Source organism: Cibotium barometz, chromosome 34 (genome assembly GCF_041138505.1).
Source record: "Cibotium barometz isolate CiBa-2024 chromosome 34, ASM4113850v1, whole genome shotgun sequence".
Classification (NCBI taxonomy): Eukaryota; Viridiplantae; Streptophyta; class Polypodiopsida; order Cyatheales; family Cibotiaceae; genus Cibotium; species Cibotium barometz.
Window position 1 is genome coordinate 25,633,059 of NC_141079.1, and position 15,697 is coordinate 25,648,755.

The following is a 15,697-nucleotide window of genomic DNA, read 5'->3' on the forward strand; positions in this document are numbered from 1 at the left end:
TTATTGCTATCTTTATCCATTAACATAGGATGTTTGTCTAGTTCTCTCAATAATCAATTGGCTGATTTGTGTAATAGTCCCTTGGCCCATTTAGTATTAACTCATCTCCTTAAGAGCTCACCTCCATAGGATTAAAGTCAATTGAATATATCTCTTTAGATTTATCATGCAAGTCCAAAGGCCATGGTGGCTAGTCTTTTAAAATGATGCCTTAAACAACGGGGAAGTAATTGAGATCTTAACAGTAATGCTCTCAACGAGGGTTTGGGGAAAAGATAGGGTTCGAGTTAGCCCGAAACGTGTTCGAATTTGTGAAGAGCTGGCTCGAATTTGCGGGAGAAGGAGAAGAATCCTCTTCAAGAATTTCAACTTTCAGTTATATATTGTGCGGAATTTATAGAGAAATGCCTTGTGAGAATGGTGAATTTCCTCCTCAAATTACAATGAGAAGGTTTTTAATAATGGCTTAATAAAACAGCATTACCCTAACACTAGTCTCAACCATCCTGGGTGTGGGCTTAATCCCAATGAAGCAAAGGGTAAGGTCAAAACTTCTTAAATCCCTCATGCCATTCCATGGATGTACCTCGTTTCTCTTTGTTTATTGAGCTAAAAAGAAGAGATAAAGGTATCTAGAAGGTTAGTAAGACACCCACGTCTACTTTTCTTGAGTTTGCACAAAAGGGACTCAACAAGCCTATTCTTTGCTCATTCTATCTGTTGCTCTTGCACATGTTGCCATCCCCTACTGCATCAACCCCCTCAAATGATGGGCACTTCATAGGTTTGTCTTTGATGTTACCCCACTTAGGCAAAGGGTTATCCTCCTCTATGCCCTCCCATCCTCCCCATGATCCTTCCTCCCCTAATGCCTTCTCACCCTCTCTTGCATGCATAATTGAAGTCAGTGTATGGCCTTATTAAAACAAGACATAAATGAAAAGATTATGCAAATTTAACAAAAAAGAATAAGACTTGCTTAAGGTTTATAAAAGAAAACACATAAGTTTCAAAAATATTTCAATTCATTATGGGAGGGGAATACCCTATTACTTACCAAAAATGGTTAAGACATGCATACTCTCCTAGCTCTATTTTTTCCTTAACTTTGAGCATCGAGCTGTACTATTTATATCTATTTTATTTTTAATTCTAGCCTCTATTTACACACCTTAAGCATTGAATTTAACCTTAGAAATTTATCTAACATGTAAAGCTTTTAAGGATTATGTAATATTGTAACCTTGGGCTTTACATTAACCTTAGTAACAACTAACATGTAAAGATTTTGAGGATTATGTAATATTAACAAGTGTCTTGTGAGCTCTCTATTCTTCATCTCTTACTTTCTTGATGGAATTTATGATTTTTCCTTCTTTGCCTTGGTTTAGTTCATTTCTTACATATCTATAATGATAGCTTATGACTAGGAGTGTGTAATTGCCTTAGGAATTTTCATCTCCTTGAGTAGATAGGGAACCATATGAGAGATGTATACAAGTCAAAAAAGAGAAAGAAGTCTATTCTGCATATCTAGTATGCATATAGCTCAATAAAAGTGTAAGTTACAATCTATTAATGATTATTTATCAATTAAACATCACATATTATGTCCATTTCAAATATCAATCAAAGTTAGTTATTTTGATATTCAAAAATATATTTCCTTTATGAACTAGAGTAATAAATTATTTATTATTTACCCAAAAGTAATTATTTATTCTTTACCTAAAGGTAACTATTATGCCTAAACTTCATAACCTATGGTAATAAAATTGTTCGATATTTATGATAGTAGTGTAGTAAGGCCATGTAATGATGCCATGGGCACTTTTGTACCACTAGTTTTTTCCCCTTGGTCATCCAAGTGTGAACGAACACCTTAGAGTTAGCTAGTATATAAGTAACCTCAACCATTGTTTAGGGTTGCTGCTCATTTATACTTTCTCCTTTGTACTTGCATAGAGATTCATATCTTTCCCCTTTGAGGTAGCCATTCTCCCTCACACTCTACACCCTCATGTTCATGTCTTTGAGCATTGTGTGTCTTAGTTTAGCCCCTTTGTGAGCTAATAGTGGTATCAAAGTAGCATCAAGTCTTTGGTGTTTTTGCAATAATCTGTTAAAGCTTTACTTGGTGTTTTTGCAATAATGGTGGTTAAGTTTGTCTTCTTCAGTTGAATCCTTCCGTCTCTACAGACTTCTCCAATAGTTCATTGTTTAGTCACCTCCAAGGCAACGACTCCTTTTCCTATGTTGGTGCAATCATCTTCAATTCGCTGTCAATTCCCTCCATCAAACTATAGCGTGTAACTTTGTCACCAGTCTCGTCATTATCTACTATCAAACCATTGTCAAGTCATTGCACCTCCACGAGTTGAGATGTGTAAAATAGCTTGCTAATGCATGAGACAAATAAGTTCCTCAATCGCCTGATTTAACTTCTGTAATCAATGACTAGCCCGGGCCAATCACTTGATTCAACGTTTACAATCAACCGATTTTATTGCATAAATTGTGGGATCTTGAATTGGCAATCTAACTATTCAATCGCCTAATCCAACTTCTTTGATTAATTGATTCTTTCATAAATCATGGGATTCTTCAATTGGCAATCAAACCTTTTATAATTTCCCTATTCTCTTGTATAAATTGTGAGATTATTCAATTGGTGATCCAATCTTTTACAATTTTCAGATTTTCTTGCATAAGTCGTGGGATTCTACACATTTCAATCATCCAATTTAGAAGTAGTGTGATCGTCCAATTTTATGGACCAATCCAATCGTCCAATTTAAGATCATTTTGATTACAATGATTCTAACTTTTTTAATCGTCCGATTCAAATTTTCAATTGGCGATTTCACTTTTTCGATCGCCTAAGTCGTGTTTTTTATCATTTGATTCAATATTTTGATCAGAGATTCCACTTTTTTAATCGATGATTTCACTTCTTTGATCGAAAAATTTGACTTCTTTGATCGCTCAATTTTACTACTTTAATCATTCAATTTAGGACTACAGATTAGAATCGTTTGATCTAGGACTTCAATCGTTTGATTCAACTATAGAACTTCAATCATCTGATTCAACTATAGGACTTCAATCATCCCCCAATTAAATCATGGACTTCAATCATCCACCAATTCAACTCTACAGATTTTAACAAACTGTTAAATCAATCATCAACACTTGGTGACTTCATTTCAAGCTATTTTTAGCATCTCTCTTTCTCAGATTCAACAGCAGTCAAGTATGGCTACGAACTCATCTAATGATTTGTTTAATATTCTTTGAAAAGAAAAACAAATTAGATGGATCAAATTACTCCCTCTCGAGTTTCATGGTCAAAAATATCTTTATTGCCAAGGGTTTATGGGATCTAGTTGATGATGGTGATGAGCCCCACCTTGGCATAATTTAGAACTCTTGCCACTCCTTAATAGGGTCGAGGCCAATAGACTCAAACACATGCATAAGTTGTAGAAGAAGGTATTCTAATGATGCAAAAGCTTGGGCAATAATTGCTTTGTCTGTCAAAAGGTCTATTGTTCTGCATAGCCATTCTTACAAAACTTCTAAATGTGCTTGGTACATTTTAGAGACTATACATCCAACTAAAAACGATGTATGCGTTGCTTTTATCACAAGTTTCTTTTCTCAAAAGGTAACTTAATCATGAGAAAATGTACGAGAAGGGGTCCATGAATGAACACTTAACCAAGTTGTAGGACTTAGGAGAATAGCCTTTCAACATTGATGAGATCATTCTTAATAAGGAAATGGTTAACATCACCCTTACTCTTTACATGAATCTTATCTAGGTTTCAATACATCCCTATGGCTTTATTTTAGAGCTTATCTTTCCTACTAGAATCTTGTTAGCTTTCTATTATAGGAGGAGCAAAATGAATGCATCTATGAGTTCTAGAAGTAATCAATCAAGGACAAAGGCAATAAGTTCTAACAAAAGACCAATTCAAACAAATATTCTATAGCTAAGGAGGATTCTGAGAAGCCAAAGAAGGTTACTTATAGGTATTGCAAAAAGCCTAACCATGCAATAAAAAAATTCTTTGAACTTAAGAATAAGGATAAGAAAGAAAAGGCATCTATGAATGTTATCCTTGAAGACTTAAGAATAAGGATAAGAACTCTATGAACGTTATCCTTGAAGACTTAAGAATAAGGATAAGAACTCTATGAATGTTATCCTTGAAGACTTACTTATGGCTATTTGTAGCTCTAATCATGACTACGATTCATGTCTTAGTGTAACTACTTCAGAGAGTTGGTATCTTGATAGTGGTGCTTCCAAGCACATAACTTCTCAAAGCAGTTTGGTCAAGAATATGGAATCTATGTAGGATGGTCACACTATTATATGTGCCAATATGGAATCTATGTAGGATGGTCACATTATTATATGTGCTAATAATTCCTTCTATATAGTTAAAGGTATTGGTGAGATTTTCCATACTAATTCTAGTGGTGATGATCTTTATCTTTAAAGTGTACTTTTTGTCCCACATATGAAGAAGAATATGCTTTCAGTGCCCACTCTAGCAAGGGAGGATCTTACTGTTGAATTTGGAAATGATAAATGCATTACTTTTGATAGAGAACAAGACATGCAAATTTTGATTACTAGAACTCTCAACCAAGGTTTGTACAAATTGAACATGTATGATAAGTATGATGATTCTTGTTTGGTATCAGTTCAAATGCAATGAAAGATATGTATGCTAGGTTTAGACATACAATGTAATGGATAGAACTGACCACCAATTGTAGCTCATACACAATGATGTGTGTGGTTCAATGTGCGGACTCTATCTTAGGAGGAAAGGTTTACTTTGTCACATTCATTGATGATTATAGTAAATTTGGCTAGTCTTACCCTATGAAATAAAAATTAGAGGTATTTTCTCATTTTCTTATGGTTGAGAATGAAATTAGTTTAATAGTCTAAGCCTTTTTTGTACAGACAGAGGGGGGGGGAATATATATCTAATGCTTTCAAATAATTTTTGGCACCAAAAGGCATTAAGCATCAATCATTAGGGAAAAACGGAGCTCATTTTGGGGCCCTGTAAGAAATTCACTATTTTTCGATTTATTTCTCTCCTAAAAGATCTCAAAAATAATAAAATATGGAAACGTGGCTCAGAACTGTCAGTAAGGACCACTGAACTGTCAGTTCAGAAAAGAATAAGATAATCTTTTGTCTAACTAACACAATTTTGCATTAAATATCTCCTTAATTTTTTTTGTTTCTCGAAGATTTCGCATCTCTTTTGATGACGTGTGCAGGCCTCTCATAAAGAATCCATCACTGAACTTAATGATTGTATGGATACCGCCACACTTCTACAATTCATGTTACAAAAAGACTATGAGATTGACAAGCCAACTTTGCAACCTCAGAAGCACAAAAATGGCCGATACTAGTGAGTTACAATCTTAGAAGAAGCGATTATATCATCTTCACATCGACTTAGAAGAACAATATGCTCCAGCACAAAAAAGACAAAAGGATACGGTGCTAAATGCTCAACAACGGGAAAATATGAGAAGAGAAGGGCTCCAACATATTGACTTATGGTGTGATGGAAGTATATATCCAAAATGTCTAGTACAAAACTCTACACCTCCATTTGTCAATCCAACCACACTATTGAGGTTTGCGGGCGATGGACAAAATGGACTTCTTGGTTATATTTCAGCACAGTCTGCATTTGCAGAAACATATAAAACAATGTACTTACAAGAAAAGGGAGCCAGGATTCAAGAGATAGCTATTCGTGCAAAATTGGAGCAGCAGTTGCAGAATGAAATTGAGGAGCATTCAAAGAGTAAAAAAGAGTTAACAAGATCAAGAAGGAAGAGAACCATGCTTGGAGACAGACAACGAAGTAGGAAGATTAAAAACATTGCAAATTTGAAGGCTGGGACTGGTGGATGCAAGCGAAGAATTCAGGAAGCAAGGTTAGTTTGTAATTTTTTATTTTTTAAACTCAAAAATGCTCTCAAATGACTATATCTATTTTGTCCATTAATGCAAAACAGGATTGGAAGTGTTGAATAATATAGGCATATTGTGTTGTTACTATATTGTTACTATAGGAAATTATTGGAGCTTGCAAAAGAAAATATGGATCCCAACCTTCTTCCAGTTAAACAAATGAAAGGATTGCTTTCTTGTGGTGTAGCAAAAGGTTTGATTGAAGAAAAAAAATACAAAACAATCAAACGCAATGTTGTAGAGGACTTTATATCCAATAATCAAGTTGATGGTACTACAATCCAAGAGGCTCTTGATGTTAGTGGAGTTAGCAGGAAGGAATATAGTTCGATTTTCCATGCGATATCCTCAACTTTGAGAGATCAAAGGATTAAACGAGTTTTACTGCCAAATCCAGCAACAGTGTGGAAGATAAGAGGTCATTTGAATGAAAGTATAGATGAGTTTATTGGACCATATATTCATATTGAAGAAATATTTCATGGTGCTAAAGGAACCACTGTGTATGACCCTTGGAACAATATATTTGTAGATCTACAACAACTTCAAAGAAGAATGGTCAAGTTTTATGGAATAACATTTGAAGAGTGCAAAGGCATTTTGAAATTTGTTATCAAACTGGATGAGTGTGAGGTTGTAAAGGAAAAGAAAATGGAAAGGATTACTATCACATTGATGAATGGAGCACTTGATACATCATTGAATGAAGCGAGTTCGAAGTATTTTAGTGTGCAGTCGGAGAAACACATATGGTGGTTGGGCTCATTCCAGGTATGATCATTTTTTATTTCGTACTTGATTTTAGTCAATGTTTTCAAATCTTTTATAGTAAGACTTTTGTTTTGTATAATCACAGGTAAAGACAGAAGACCATGAAACACTAGATTGGGTGTTTCACCACACGGAAATACCAAGAATAATTAAAAGACAAGTGCAAGGAGAGAATCTCCATGTTGCAGGCAAAGGTGATTTTCAAGTAGAGTGGCACATGGCGGGGGATCTTAAAACACTTAAGTGCATGTATAACGTTAGTAAAGGAGGTAACTCAAAGTCTCCTTGTCTTTATTGCAAAGAATCAGCGCAAGTAATGGATTCTAAATGGTGGCAGAGAGCACCTAATAGAGATAAAGTTGACCCTGACTTCAAGGCCATTCTTGACATTCCACTATGTAATGTTCACATATGCACATTGCATGCTCTATGTCGAATTATTGAGAAATTGGTATTTTTGTATATTGGATTTGCTTGGAAACTCCGTCCCGAAAGAAATAGAAAGGATGCTCTTCATGCATTGGAAAAAGTGTTATCCGATATAGGTCTGCATGGAGGTGATGTTCATATCACAAAGGATTTTAAAAAGTCTACCAATGGCAAGGAGGTACGAATCAAGCCCTCTATTGGTGGTGTTAAGGCAAGAAGATTCTTGTCTCGACCCAAACACAATAGTAAGCAAGTAAGGCAAGGTAGAACAGTTTCAAGGATTAGTTATGGATTGTGGAAGCAAATCCATAATGCCGTGAAAGATCATGAGGCAGATGGGGAAGCACGAAATGCGAAGGCAGAGGTGTGGAGGTCTCTTGATCAACTCTTCATGTTCTGTGACAATGTAACATGGACAAAGAGTGATTACAAGAACTTTGAAGAGGCAATAAAACATTTTGGGAAGTCAATGAAAGACGCATGGACAGCCTGCAATATAACTCACTACATGGTAAAGTGATGTCTTCTTCTTTTACTTAAGTGTGATCCTCTTTTCTTTTATAACTTACTATGCATTCTTATGTCTTTTTGAAAACAGCATATCATCTACAACCACCTTCCCTATTTTGTCAAAAAGTATGGATGCCCAGCAATTTGGTCTACCCAAGGCATGGAGAAGTCTCACTACATGGCACGTAATGCATTTTTCAGACACACACAACACTATGGAGGGAGTCAAAAGGCAAATAGTCTGAAGGAAGTCTTCCAATGGTTTTACCGAGGCATTCTACAAAGGCTACATGCTAAAAGAAAAGTTGCTAGCTCCAAAGTCAAGCTTGCTTTTATTCTAGCCCAAAAGCAAAGACGAAGACAAACTTTGGACAATTCAATGGCAGCAGAGAGACATAGACAGTGGAGGGATTTGAAGATATTTAGAAACCATAAATGGACAAGTAAACATGAATAGCAGTTTGTAACTTATTGGTGTTATGTCCACATGTTTTCAAACTCAATCAATAGATTTTTATTCTGTGGAACAAGTGACTCTTGGTGTAATGCCTATATGTTTTGAGACTCCATCAAAAGTATTTCTTTTGTGAAACATGTGATCTATATTAACAAGCATCAATACATCCATATATTAACACACAAAAAATTCAATCAATACTACTTAATTATGCTAGACATACTGTTGATCCTTACCAATAAAGTACTGAGTGTCAAACACTTTTAGAAGCTTTTGAGTGTGGGAAGAGTACTGAAGTGTCGTACGGTGATGGGACAAATGCAAAAGATTTCTGATCGTCCGTACGGACAAGGAACTGATGAGGATCAAAGACTTTGTACAAATCAGTTCAACTTCAACATAATATTTGTGCTATATTTGATGACTAAATCCTATTACTCCCAAGGCTTGCGAGTCGGAACTCTCTTTTTGAACTTGATTGGACTCTTTTTCTTCCTTATTGGCTTGATGTCGACTTTCTGTTTATCAATGCTTGCCTCTGTTGCTTGTCTGAGAGGGGTATTCTTGTCTTCAGCTATCTCCACGTGTTCTTCTTCTTGGATTGTGTGGCCTGATGCAATCATGGGTGGCTCTCGAAACCTTATGAGCTTGTGTTTTCCATAGCCCTCTAGACATTTGGGCTCCTTAACACCACATGCTAATGCATAAGAAGTGTAAGACAAAAAGTAAGAGGCCCTAGAGGCCTGCTTATTCACATAATCCCCAAATATATCTATGGCGGACAACCTCTCTATTAAAATGATCTTTTCCTTTTGCCATGGAAGATCATGTCCACCTAAAACCCTAGACAAACATTTAAAGAAGTAAACAATGGCTTCTCCATTGTTGCTCAACTGCCTATGGTAAATCAAGATCTTAGCACTGCCTAGATCATGAATATAATGAGCTAGGCTTGACATTTTGCCAAACCCAGCTGGCCTGCTTCCACTTGATCTCTGGAGGAATGTGTCATCCTCAATTTGTAGCTGCCATGTATCAAAAGATTATAGTGAGACAATGATACATAACTACAAAACATTTAAACACAAGATAAAGTATTTGATTTGAAGTAATAATATCATACCCTCTCATTTTCATCAGCAATAAGAAGTTCATCTTTCCAAAGATTTATTCCTCTCCCCTCCAGTCCAGCCTCTTCTTTAAGTTTTTCCTTATGAAGTGATGAGAGATTCATAGCTTCCTGGGTGAGCTGGAAGGCAGCTTCATCTGGCTCTTGGAAACTTTCAGCCTCTTTGAAACAAATAGTAAGGGCCTCTGCAGGATCAAAAGTTGTTTCCAAAGCTAGCAGTGAATGGTCATCCTCTATGCCAACCTCCTTGTCAAGCCTTGAAGCCTGGGCAATAAGGGAAATGGCATAGTCCTCCCTCAAATTGAACATACACTCTATATCATGGAGGAAAACATAATCTTTACCACCAATCAATACACATGGAAGCATGGGCACTGCATAGTTGCTGCTCTGAACATCAAAATCTTCAACTGGCTGTGCTGCCCTAAGAGTTTCAGTCCTCAGTTGAACAAGGTCAAGAGCAGCCACTTGCAGCCCCTCATCCTTGAGGTTGATATCTTCTTCCTGCTCTGCCATATCTGTTGCCATAGGAATATCCTCTTTTACCTCCACTACAGATATATCTTCTTCTTCAGTCTCCTGCCCTTGCTCTTCTAGAGATTGCTGTTGAAAGACAATGTACATAAGGAATGCCATGTTTTCCTCAAGCACTCTACACTTTCTGGTGTGCAAGTTACAGCTGAATTTATATTCCTCAGGCAGGCTGTCAAACCTTCTATTCACATGGTACCTCAGCTTGTCAATGGAGACAATATGATTTAAATGCACAAAAACCTTTTCACCTTCCACAATCCTTCCAGCCTCTGTCAGTTGTTTGAAGGTATCCCAATGGTCTGAAAGGAAATCTCTGTGATGGTCCAAAAGAGAGCTCATAGTGAACTCCCTGTTGAAAATACTGTGGTATATGTGGAAGTTCCTCTGAGCCTTGCACTTGTGAAGAAAGTCAAATAGGAGCAAATCTGGAGATTTGTCCTCTTCTGGTTCCCTTTGTTTTGAAAGGGAAGACTCACCTTTCTGCTCTAGTCTCTTGCTTTTGCCTGAACCAAAATTTATATAACATGAATTCTATATGCTCACATATGCAATCAGATAATGTCAAGTCATTGCACCTCCACGAGTTGAGATGTGTAAAATAGCTTGCTAATGCATGAGACAAATAAGTTCCTCAATCGCCTGATTTAACTTCTGTAATCAATGACTAGCCCGGGCCAATCACTTGATTCAACGTTTACAATCAACCGATTTTATTGCATAAATTGTGGGATCTTGAATTGGCAATCTAACTATTCAATCGCCTAATCCAACTTCTTTGATTAATTGATTCTTTCATAAATCATGGGATTCTTCAATTGGCAATCAAACCTTTTATAATTTCCCTATTCTCTTGTATAAATTGTGAGATTATTCAATTGGTGATCCAATCTTTTATAATTTTCAGATTTTCTTGCATAAGTCGTGGGATTCTACACATTTCAATCATCCAATTTAGAAGTAGTGTGATCGTCCAATTTTATGGACCAATCCAATCGTCCAATTTAATATCATTTTGATTACAATGATTCTAACTTTTTTAATCGTCCGATTCAAATTTTCAATTGGCGATTTCACTTTTTCGATCGCCTAAGTCGTGTTTTTTATCATTTGATTCAATATTTTGATCAGAGATTCCACTTTTTTAATCGATGATTTCACTTCTTTGATCGAAAAATTTGACTTCTTTGATCGCTCAATTTTACTACTTTAATCATTCAATCTAGGACTACAGATTAGAATCGTTTGATCTAGGACTTCAATCGTTTGATTCAACTATAGAACTTCAATCATCTGATTCAACTATAGGACTTCAATCATCCCCCAATTAAATCATGGACTTCAATCATCCACCAATTCAACTCTACAGATTTTAACAAACTGTTAAATCAATCATCAACACTTGGTGACTTCATTTCAAGCTATTTTTAGCATCTCTCTTTCTCAGATTCAACAGCAGTCAAGTATGGCTACGAACTCATCTAATGATTTGTTTAATATTCTTTGAAAAGAAAAACAAATTAGATGGATCAAATTACTCCCTCTCGAGTTTCATGGTCAAAAATATCTTTATTGCCAAGGGTTTATGGGATCTAGTTGATGATGGTGATGAGCCCCACCTTGGCATAATTTAGAACTCTTGCCACTCCTTAATAGGGTCGAGGCCAATAGACTCAAACACATGCATAAGTTGTAGAAGAAGGTATTCTAATGATGCAAAAGCTTGGGCAATAATTGCTTTGTCTGTCAAAAGGTCTATTGTTCTGCATAGCCATTCTTACAAAACTTCTAAATGTGCTTGGTACATTTTAGAGACTATACATCCAACTAAAAACGATGTATGCGTTGCTTTTATCACAAGTTTCTTTTCTCAAAAGGTAACTTAATCATGAGAAAATGTACGAGAAGGGGTCCATGAATGAACACTTAACCAAGTTGTAGGACTTAGGAGAATAGCCTTTCAACATTGATGAGATCATTCTTAATAAGGAAATGGTTAACATCACCCTTACTCTTTACATGAATCTTATCTAGGTTTCAATACATCCCTATGGCTTTATTTTAGAGCTTATCTTTCCTACTAGAATCTTGTTAGCTTTCTATTATAGGAGGAGCAAAATGAATGCATCTATGAGTTCTAGAAGTAATCAATCAAGGACAAAGGCAATAAGTTCTAACAAAAGACCAATTCAAACAAATATTCTATAGCTAAGGAGGATTCTGAGAAGCCAAAGAAGGTTACTTATAGGTATTGCAAAAAGCCTAACCATGCAATAAAAAAATTCTTTGAACTTAAGAATAAGGATAAGAAAGAAAAGGCATCTATGAATGTTATCCTTGAAGACTTAAGAATAAGGATAAGAACTCTATGAACGTTATCCTTGAAGACTTAAGAATAAGGATAAGAACTCTATGAATGTTATCCTTGAAGACTTACTTATGGCTATTTGTAGCTCTAATCATGACTACGATTCATGTCTTAGTGTAACTACTTCAGAGAGTTGGTATCTTGATAGTGGTGCTTCCAAGCACATAACTTCTCAAAGCAGTTTGGTCAAGAATATGGAATCTATGTAGGATGGTCACACTATTATATGTGCCAATATGGAATCTATGTAGGATGGTCACATTATTATATGTGCTAATAATTCCTTCTATATAGTTAAAGGTATTGGTGAGATTTTCCATACTAATTCTAGTGGTGATGATCTTTATCTTTAAAGTGTACTTTTTGTCCCACATATGAAGAAGAATATGCTTTCAGTGCCCACTCTAGCAAGGGAGGATCTTACTGTTGAATTTGGAAATGATAAATGCATTACTTTTGATAGAGAACAAGACATGCAAATTTTGATTACTAGAACTCTCAACCAAGGTTTGTACAAATTGAACATGTATGATAAGTATGATGATTCTTGTTTGGTATCAGTTCAAATGCAATGAAAGATATGTATGCTAGGTTTAGACATACAATGTAATGGATAGAACTGACCACCAATTGTAGCTCATACACAATGATGTGTGTGGTTCAATGTGCGGACTCTATCTTAGGAGGAAAGGTTTACTTTGTCACATTCATTGATGATTATAGTAAATTTGGCTAGTCTTACCCTATGAAATAAAAATTAGAGGTATTTTCTCATTTTCTTATGGTTGAGAATGAAATTAGTTTAATAGTCTAAGCCTTTTTTGTACAGACAGAGGGGGGGGGGGGAATATATATCTAATGCTTTCAAATAATTTTTGGCACCAAAAGGCATTAAGCATCAATCATTAGGGAAAAACGGAGCTCATTTTGGGGCCCTGTAAGAAATTCACTATTTTTCGATTTATTTCTCTCCTAAAAGATCTCAAAAATAATAAAATATGGAAACGTGGCTCAGAACTGTCAGTAAGGACCACTGAACTGTCAGTTCAGAAAAGAATAAGATAATCTTTTGTCTAACTAACACAATTTTGCATTAAATATCTCCTTAATTTTTTTTGTTTCTCGAAGATTTCGCATCTCTTTTGATGACGTGTGCAGGCCTCTCATAAAGAATCCATCACTGAACTTAATGATTGTATGGATACCGCCACACTTCTACAATTCATGTTACAAAAAGACTATGAGATTGACAAGCCAACTTTGCAACCTCAGAAGCACAAAAATGGCCGATACTAGTGAGTTACAATCTTAGAAGAAGCGATTATATCATCTTCACATCGACTTAGAAGAACAATATGCTCCAGCACAAAAAAGACAAAAGGATACGGTGCTAAATGCTCAACAACGGGAAAATATGAGAAGAGAAGGGCTCCAACATATTGACTTATGGTGTGATGGAAGTATATATCCAAAATGTCTAGTACAAAACTCTACACCTCCATTTGTCAATCCAACCACACTATTGAGGTTTGCGGGCGATGGACAAAATGGACTTCTTGGTTATATTTCAGCACAGTCTGCATTTGCAGAAACATATAAAACAATGTACTTACAAGAAAAGGGAGCCAGGATTCAAGAGATAGCTATTCGTGCAAAATTGGAGCAGCAGTTGCAGAATGAAATTGAGGAGCATTCAAAGAGTAAAAAAGAGTTAACAAGATCAAGAAGGAAGAGAACCATGCTTGGAGACAGACAACGAAGTAGGAAGATTAAAAACATCGCAAATTTGAAGGCTGGGACTGGTGGATGCAAGCGAAGAATTCAGGAAGCAAGGTTAGTTTGTAATTTTTTATTTTTTAAACTCAAAAATGCTCTCAAATGACTATATCTATTTTGTCCATTAATGCAAAACAGGATTGGAAGTGTTGAATAATATAGGCATATTGTGTTGTTACTATATTGTTACTATAGGAAATTATTGGAGCTTGCAAAAGAAAATATGGATCCCAACCTTCTTCCAGTTAAACAAATGAAAGGATTGCTTTCTTGTGGTGTAGCAAAAGGTTTGATTGAAGAAAAAAAATACAAAACAATCAAACGCAATGTTGTAGAGGACTTTATATCCAATAATCAAGTTGATGGTACTACAATCCAAGAGGCTCTTGATGTTAGTGGAGTTAGCAGGAAGGAATATAGTTCGATTTTCCATGCGATATCCTCAACTTTGAGAGATCAAAGGATTAAACGAGTTTTACTGCCAAATCCAGCAACAGTGTGGAAGATAAGAGGTCATTTGAATGAAAGTATAGATGAGTTTATTGGACCATATATCCATATTGAAGAAATATTTCATGGTGCTAAAGGAACCACTGTGTATGACCCTTGGAACAATATATTTGTAGATCTACAACAACTTCAAAGAAGAATGGTCAAGTTTTATGGAATAACATTTGAAGAGTGCAAAGGCATTTTGAAATTTGTTATCAAACTGGATGAGTGTGAGGTTGTAAAGGAAAAGAAAATGGAAAGGATTACTATCACATTGATGAATGGAGCACTTGATACATCATTGAATGAAGCGAGTTCGAAGTATTTTAGTGTGCAGTCGGAGAAACACATATGGTGGTTGGGCTCATTCCAGGTATGATCATTTTTTATTTCGTGTGAAGCTTGGTTCAACAAAAAATGTAAGGTTGAACGTGTTTTTGGTTGTTTTTCATACGTACATGTGCCATCTTAGATGTCGACTAAGCTTGATAATAAGGTAGTGAAATGCATTTTATTGGCTATAGTGTAGAAACCAAATGCTACTGTCTCTACAATTCTCTTACCAAGAAGACTTTTACCAATAGGGATGTTTTTTTTGCTAAGGAGTCTATCTATTTTATGATGGATTTCAATAAATATATCTATGCCGATCCCCCAAACACGGTATGATAGTTTTTTGCCAGTGCCAATGTCTATTCACACTCAGTAGATTCTACCGATACGCATTTGTTGAAACAAGGGGGAAATGCTCAAGAAATTGATACACCAAAACTTTTGATCAACTGTTGCTATTGCAATAAATGCTAAAACATCAACATGCATATGCCTCGATGTGTTATAGAAGCACCTTGCAAGGTAGCAAATTATATGCTCCTTTTACAAAGTAGAACTAGATCTGGTGCTATATTGTTGAGCTTTCATTTCTTAGTTCTTTACATGATGTAGATGAACCTGAGTCTTTTGAAGAGGCTCAAGAAGATCCAAATTGGATTAAAGCCATGCAAGATGAAATTTAGGTCATTAAGAATAATGGTACTTGGGATTTAATGAATTTAATTTTGAAATGTCAGATCTTGGACTTTTGCACTACTACTTGGGTATGTAGTTTATATAGCAAGATGATGGTATAATCATTGAGAATGGTCCAATTATATCAAGTCATTACTCAAAAGGTTCAATATGTAACGTTGCAACCCAATCTCTACACCA